Raw genomic sequence first — 7,960 nt, forward strand, 5'->3', positions numbered from 1 at the left:
GGAAGCCCAGGTGACCTTCATGACGTCACTCAACTACCTTTATATATCACTCATTCAGTCACATCACCATTCCCAGGTTCTCCCGTTTTCCACCACATCTAATTCTAGGCATCGGATCTATAGATCCCCAGCCACTCAGAAGGATCATAAGTCCTAAACTGGCCGTTGGTTTTGTTCAGACCGTCCGTAATTTTCTTTCTGCCTGCTGCCAAACTATCATTCTGCTCCTCAAAATTATCAGTTTTTTTTCTCGCGTAGCTATTCCAAATAATCTCTTGTCACGAGTGGGGGTGAAGAGAAAATGTTTTGCTGAACATCCCCGGTTGCGTTTGACCCTAAACTTTTAGTTTATGGTTAAAAGTTAAACGTTACCATTAATTTGCGGATTTTTGCCACCATTCCCTGTTTACCCCGAAGAAGAAAGGTCCACCTTCGAAAGCGCTTGGGTTATAGGGTTTTTATCTTTTTATATTAAGACTTCTTGAACGTTCGTGTTCTTCCGACATCACAATTGACAATAATCACATAATTTTTGTTAATACTTTTACGGCCCAAATAGATTATTTAGTAACCACTAAAACATTAAAAAAGTCCGAACAGACATGTCTAACTAAAAAAAAAGCGCTCAGAACGGAGTGTAATAATCCAAATAGACGTTTTTTGCGAGTGTTAAATTACTTTTTACTGCATGTTACTGAGACTGCATTCTCTTTCATCCAGGAAAGTGTGAGTGAAACTTATTTTTCTTGTTCTCATGTCTCTACTTTAACACACTCTGTTCAGAAGTTAGATTTGCAGTTAAAGAAACAAGGAAAAATATTCCATTATACAGAACTACGGCATATGGTTAGCCTTTACATACTGCTGAGGCAATCTATACATCTATCTATATATATATATAAGATAGCCCTTACGAATTCAGGTGTTATACAATATGCCCGGCACGGGCAGGTGGTTAGGGAGCTCGATTCGCAATCTGCAGGTCGCGGGTTCGAATTACAGTCCCATGCTCGCCCTTTCAGCCGTGGAGGCGTTATAAAGGAACAGTCACTCCCACTATTCGTTGGTAAAAGAGTAGTCCAAGATTTGGCGGTGGGTGGTGATGACTAGCTGCCTTCCCTCTAGTTCTACACTGCTAAATTGGGGACGGCTAGCGCAGATAGCCCTCGTGTAGCTTTGCGCGAAATTCGAAAAAAACAAACAAATTATACAATATATACTTTGATAAATATAGCGTAATGTTAATTACTACTATTTGATGAGTAAATGTACATTATTTCTATTTAGGACTACTACCGTTCAGATCGTTAGACTTATTGTTGATGAACGCCATTGTGATACATATTGGACATTTATTGTACACCATAACATGGCAAGATCACCTCACGCCGTATCAAATCACCTAAGAAAAAAGGATGGGTGTATGTATTAGTTCACTGTTGCCCCGTTTGGAACCCCATCCCACACAAACTAACAATGTAGGTTCGTCTTAACAATAACAAGTCTTATCATATCTGAGGCTGTAAACTTGAACACTATACTTTCTTACGTATTCAGATGTGTAGTAAAATATTTGACAAGTGAAGCGAGATCCCAGCATTCCTCACCACAGGGCCTTAGAAGCTCTTGGGATCTGAATTAAATTCTTTGCTTTCTCCTGCTTTTCCTAGGAGTAATTTTCCTAATTTTGATACGTTTTTACTAGGATAGATTGAAAAGTGGAGGGCCAGGCCCCCCCGCTTCCTACGTCACTGATATTTTAATGACTTAAAAGCTAATTTTGAATTTGAAACAAAACAAACAACCACAAGTAAACCGATTTTATTGTTAACAAAATAAACAACCAAAAAATTGATAAAAATTCAGAATTATTATAAAATATTTGACACTAGCACTGAAAAGATATCCTTTTTATCCTAACGCTCTAGTGATAAAAATATATAACTACTAACGGTTTCAAAAATTCGCATCTGCCCAGAACAACATACAAACTCTAGAAACAGTTTCAACATATACATGTAAAAAAAGCTGTCTGCTTGGTACAACTTAGCAAGTTACCTAACAGGCATGAAAAATTTCATGTTTTCTAGGATGTTATAATTTGATTAGTCACTTGTTGATATCATTCGCATAATAAAACATCTGTATACGCTACGTGTATTGCAGTAACGATTGTTTGTTTGTTTATAGTTAAGCACAAAGCTACACAATGGGCTATGTGTGCTCTGCCCACTGTGCTCTAGCGTTGTTTTAACATTAAAATGTTTTTATTCTACTGAGTATAATGTTGTATATCTCACATTAGCCGGGCAGGTTGTCCAACAGACTATTGTTCTGCTCGACGAAAATATTTCGTTATCTAACACTGAAGAGGGCCCTGCATGGCCAGGTGGTTAAGGCGCTCGACTCGCAATCTGAGGGTCGCGGGTTCGAATCCCCGTCACACCAAACATGCTCGCCCTTTCAGCCGTGGGGGCGTTATAATGTGACGGTCAATCCCACTATTTGTTGATAAAAGAGTAGCCCAAGAGTTGGCGGTGGGTGGTGATGACTTCCCTCTAGTCTTACACTGCTAAATTAGGGACGGCTAGCACAGATAGCCCTCGTGTAGCTTTGCGCGAAATTCAAACACAACATTGAAGAATTGGGTAGCCACCCCACAACTACTTGGTAGTTACACCCCTGCGTCCAAATTGTACCTTATTTACGCTGTACTCTTAACCAGACAGAAAAGTGTACGTAAAAGATCTCAAGCCTATTTACTCAAACGCCTTTACTTATATATTAACATGCATCTTAGCATTAAACCCGCGCTAAGTAAGATCAAAGAAAGACTGTAAATTAATTAATTATTAATTATTTTACCAAAAAATGACCATCTAATAGCACTTCCATAGTTGTTGTTAATATTTCAATGAACAAAACACATTATAATTTGTCAAAAACACTAGGTCCGGCATGGCCAGGTGGTTAGGGTCTTGGACATTTTAAAAATAAAGTTATAGGTATATTTGGTTTAGAATATCTATCAAACAGTATATAAATGTGTTTTATAAGGATTGCCTTCATTAGTATACTTCGTTTTCCCCTCTTGAATCTATCCCCAATGTTCTTAGCTAGCTTAGATTTATAGTCATAGCAGGACTTAATCAATACCCCCATTCTAATGGTACAACAACATACAAGGGGAAATGGCTGCTGTAACTTAATATGTACCTTTTTTTGTAGAATTTTGTACAAAATTATATACAAGTGATAATGCAATTTACTTTATTCAATCAGAAATGAAAAATACACTCTGAAATGATTGGAAGAAGGTAAATTTTATACTTTTCTTCGAGAGAGAGTGCTAAAACCATTTTATGTAAAATGACAAGTATTATAATTAACTTAGACTGCAAAGGAAGATAAATAACACAAGCAAATAGATAGAATCCAATATTTATTCGTACTAGTGAAAATCTTGTATTAAACTGTGCAGCTTTCTATTCTACAGTAAGACTTTAACTGGTTGCAGGGACTGGAGAACAGGAATGAAATGTCTAGACCAGCCAAATAAACAAACAAAGCAAAAAAGACCCAGAATCATGGAGGTGCTCCATTTGTATGTCAGACGAAGGTCTTAGTGTAGTACCTTACAATCCCTTAGAATACAAGTCAAGGAACACTCCAAATACTCGTATTTAAGGAAGAGAACCGCAAGTCATAACATAATATTTAAGGACAACAAGGGACCTATTGGTTCATCTCAGCTGTTCAATCCTCTAAACTAAAATAAACTATTAGATAAATAAATCTAAAAAAAAATCTTAAAGCCAGTCCTTATCATTCATATAGTTATAAAGCTTTATCTTAAACTCATTTAAATCTACTGCCTCCACAACATCCGAAGGCAACCCATTCCGGAAGCCAATCACCCTATTAGAAAAATAAGACTGTCTTAGCTGAATATAACTCCTACCTTGCTAACATTTATATTTGTGCCCCATGCTATTCTCACCATTAAGTATAAAAAAGATGGTGCATAAACACTATCAGTTCCATTTATAATCTTAAATACCTCAATCAGGCCACCTCCAACTCTTCTTTTTTCAAGAGAAAACAATTTCAGAGATCTTAACCTTTCATAACACTGTTTAATGTTATTCCCATCCAACTTATACTAATAATTCAAATCATGATAATCCATATGCATTATCTTGCATTCATTATAATTAAAATCCATCTGTCCTTTATTTGTCCAACTCACTAAATGATATAAATCTTTTTGGAAAGCAACAGCATCCTAGCAACACCCGAGACCTTAATATCATCAGCAAATTTAAGTGATTTATTGGCCAATTCTACATCTATGTCACTCATATAAATATAAGAAAATCAAAGGTCCTAAGACTGAGGCCTGGGGTATCTCACTTTTAACATTAATCCAGTTTGACTGAACTCCATTTATAACAACTCTCTGCTTTCTTCCATCCAACTTTTCTTCTATCCAATTAGCTAACTTATCCCCCACACCTATAGAGATAATTTTTTAGCAAGCCTTATATGTGGCATATTGTCAATTGCTATCTGAAAATCCAGATACACCAAATCTACATAAGCAGTAACCTTTTCAAAGAATGTCAAAAGATTTGTAATGCAAGATTTTTCCTTAGTGAAACCATGTTGACTATCTAATAAAATTCTAATATTTGTTATCTGACTTTGCAAAGCGTCTTTTATCAGTCTTTCCAAAACTTTTCCCACAACTGGTATAAGACTAACAGGCCTATAATTACTGGGACAATTTTTATCACCACCCTTGAAATGAGAAGTGACATTAGCTATCTTCCAATCCTTTTGCATCTGCCCACTATTCAAGGAATTACAAGCAATAGTAGCAAGTGGCTCACATATCCAATCCTTAACCTCCTTCAAAACCCTTGGGGAAATATTATCTGGCCCAGGAGACTTATAATTTTTAGACTTACCAATTTTTCCTTAACAAGATCAAAATTAATGCAATCATCTTGTTCGACCTTGTTTCCATCTATCAACTGTTTAAGATGAGGATTACTGCTTAAATCTTCGTTAGTAAAAACTGAAGAAAAAGCAGTATTTAATAACCCAGCGATCTCATTATCATCACATACAAGCTTTATTTTATCATCCTTCGATGATCGTACCCCCATCCTAACATTTTGTTTACCCTTAATTATTTAAAGAAATCCTTACTGTTAATTTTTACATTTTTTCGGCAACCTTTTTTCTTGCATCCTTTTTGATGTCCTAAATTTCTGCTTGACCAAATTTCTCGACCTTATACAATCTCCTAAACTGCTCGTCATACCAGTCAATTTAAATTTCTTAAATTTATGATGCTTTTCTTTAATTTTATCTCTTATACTCTTTGTGAGCCAACCTGGTTTTTTATTTGCAGAACCTTTTTCTTTCTATAAGGAATATATTACCTTGAACATTTAAATATTTATCTTCAAAAATTTTCCACATTTGATCAGTGCTTCCAGATAACTCAACTATCCAATTCACAACAGATAATTCTCCTCACGTCCCTTCAAAATTTGCTTTTTTTATATTTGTAACCAAAATATCGTTATTCCTAATCTTCTTATGCAGCAAAACATCGAACCTAGTAGAGCAATGATCACTTGCACCCAAATGTTCCCCAATTTCCACCTTATTAACCATTTCTATATTAGAAGTTAACAATTAATCTAAAATAGCATTGTTTCTAGTAGATTCCTTGACCAACTGGTAAAGAAAACCATCTTGAACAAAAATACATTTCTCCCTCATGGTTTGACTTTAGCATTTATCAATCTATATGCCTGAAATTAAAATCACCTATAATTATTGTCTCATTAACAGCTGAAATCATAATATCATTGTACAGTTTCTCACTAATTTCATCAGTATCATCTGGTGGTTTGTAACAAATTCCCACTGAAAGCCTTTTTCATTTGTATCCACTAATATAAACCCAAATGGATTCAATCTCTTTGCTATTATATTTGATATCCTCAACTTCAAATGGATGTAACTCACATTTTACATATAGAGACACTCCTCCCCTTCTCTTTAGTACTCTATCCCTATTAAATAACTTATAATCCTGTATCAAAATCATTTACATTTAACCATGTTTCACTTATTCCCATTATATCAAAATCCTCCATTCCTACCAGTGTCCTGAAGTCATATATTTTATTTCTTATACTTCTAGCACATAATAATAGCAACAAATAAGCCTATCCTTAGAACTACTTATATACATATTTCCTATACTAAACTTTTATCTACATCTTATTGTCTTTGCATTTAGTTTATCCTGGCCCTCATCACTATCTAGTCCTAGTTTAAACTTCCCTTACAACTGAGTTAATACCCTTGTCAACAAGCCCGACCCTACTTTATTTAAGTGTAAACTGTTCATCCCAAAAAGCTTTCTTCTCCCATTGAACTGATCCCACAAGTCCAACCAATTAGTCTGCTCATTATTACATACTAACTTAAACCTAGCATTTAGCGCTAGTGACCTACTTATAACTTCATTCATACAATTAATTCTCGGCAGTATCTCTGACACAATAAAGTTATAGCCTTTTTCTTTAAATGCCTTTATCAACCCCTTGTACTTATCAATTAATTCCTCTGACCCACCTTTCCCTGTATCATTAGTCCCTACATGCTAACCCCTTCAAATGGATTACCCTATCCCAGCGAGTAGACATGAATGCAGAGTCAAGCTGGTACAAGCTTCTATGGTATAGTCATTATAGTATATAACTTTTATCTAAGCAATGTGATTAGTGCATGTTCATGACCTTTATACATCTGGTTTATTCGGATGTCGCTAATTACATGCAGAAAAATTGCTCTTTTGCATAGTTATTTTGTACTCTAACGATATTTTTGTTTTACCTGAATATATCACAGAGCGAACAGGAAGGTGAAAATTTAGTGTAGTGATGTTATGTATTATAATTTCAAATAGCCTAAAATGGAGTTAACTGATAAATGTAAATTTAGTAGTTAAATTGTACTTTGGATTTAGTATTTAAATAAAACCCGATATATAGTCAGTTTACGATATTTACCAACAAGATTGATACACAGTTTTCTTTTTTTAACACAAATACGTTTAAATATACCCACAACAATACAATTTACAATAACAGTTATTACAAATATTTATTACAAACAATGATTTATAAACAAACGTTTCACAAACTTACAAGCAATATAAAGTCTTCTTTCTAGTCTGGAACTTCCTTGATATCTTATCGAGGATTCACGATGAGCGAGGTAATTACGAGTTGATGTAGGTACGATTTGCTACACGGGAAGCTAGCTAGCTTTGTCCCTCATTATTTACCGGGCACACAAGTCGAATTTTCCACGATGAATTTATATAATGTTTTCGTAAAAATATTAATATCCGATGAGAATACACTGATGTTAAACGATTTGTAATGTTCGAACTTTGTAAAGGTTCCTGGTCACATATCTGAAGTTTTCTGATTGATAAGCGTTATAATAACCACAGTTATAGTTTCCAAAGTTTATAACAAACTGACTATAGCAAACTAATAATAGGTACTCTCTTTTGGCGCGTCGCGTTGCTTATATTTATAGACGTATGGAGGGTTTCTAGAAAATTCAGATTATGTAACAATGCAAACTTAAGCGTATATGTATATACATATATCGTTGATTCTTACTCTCGATAATCTTCTACAACTTTGAAGAATAGGCGTGAGTTTCGCTATACATATTTAACAGTATGAGCTATGTATGTTTCTAAATAGAAATTTAATCTAAACAAGCCTTTATATTAGAATAAATATATAATAATAAATCCGTTACAAGTGACCATAGGATACTATTGTTGCGTCGACGAGATCACGTGACTATTCTCACGCCCTCTGCTTTCTAGAACTATCCTGTACCTTGGCGAATG

The sequence above is a fragment of the Limulus polyphemus genome, unplaced genomic scaffold, assembly GCF_000517525.1.
Source record: "Limulus polyphemus unplaced genomic scaffold, Limulus_polyphemus-2.1.2 Scaffold847, whole genome shotgun sequence".
Lineage (NCBI taxonomy): Eukaryota > Metazoa > Arthropoda > Merostomata > Xiphosura > Limulidae > Limulus > Limulus polyphemus.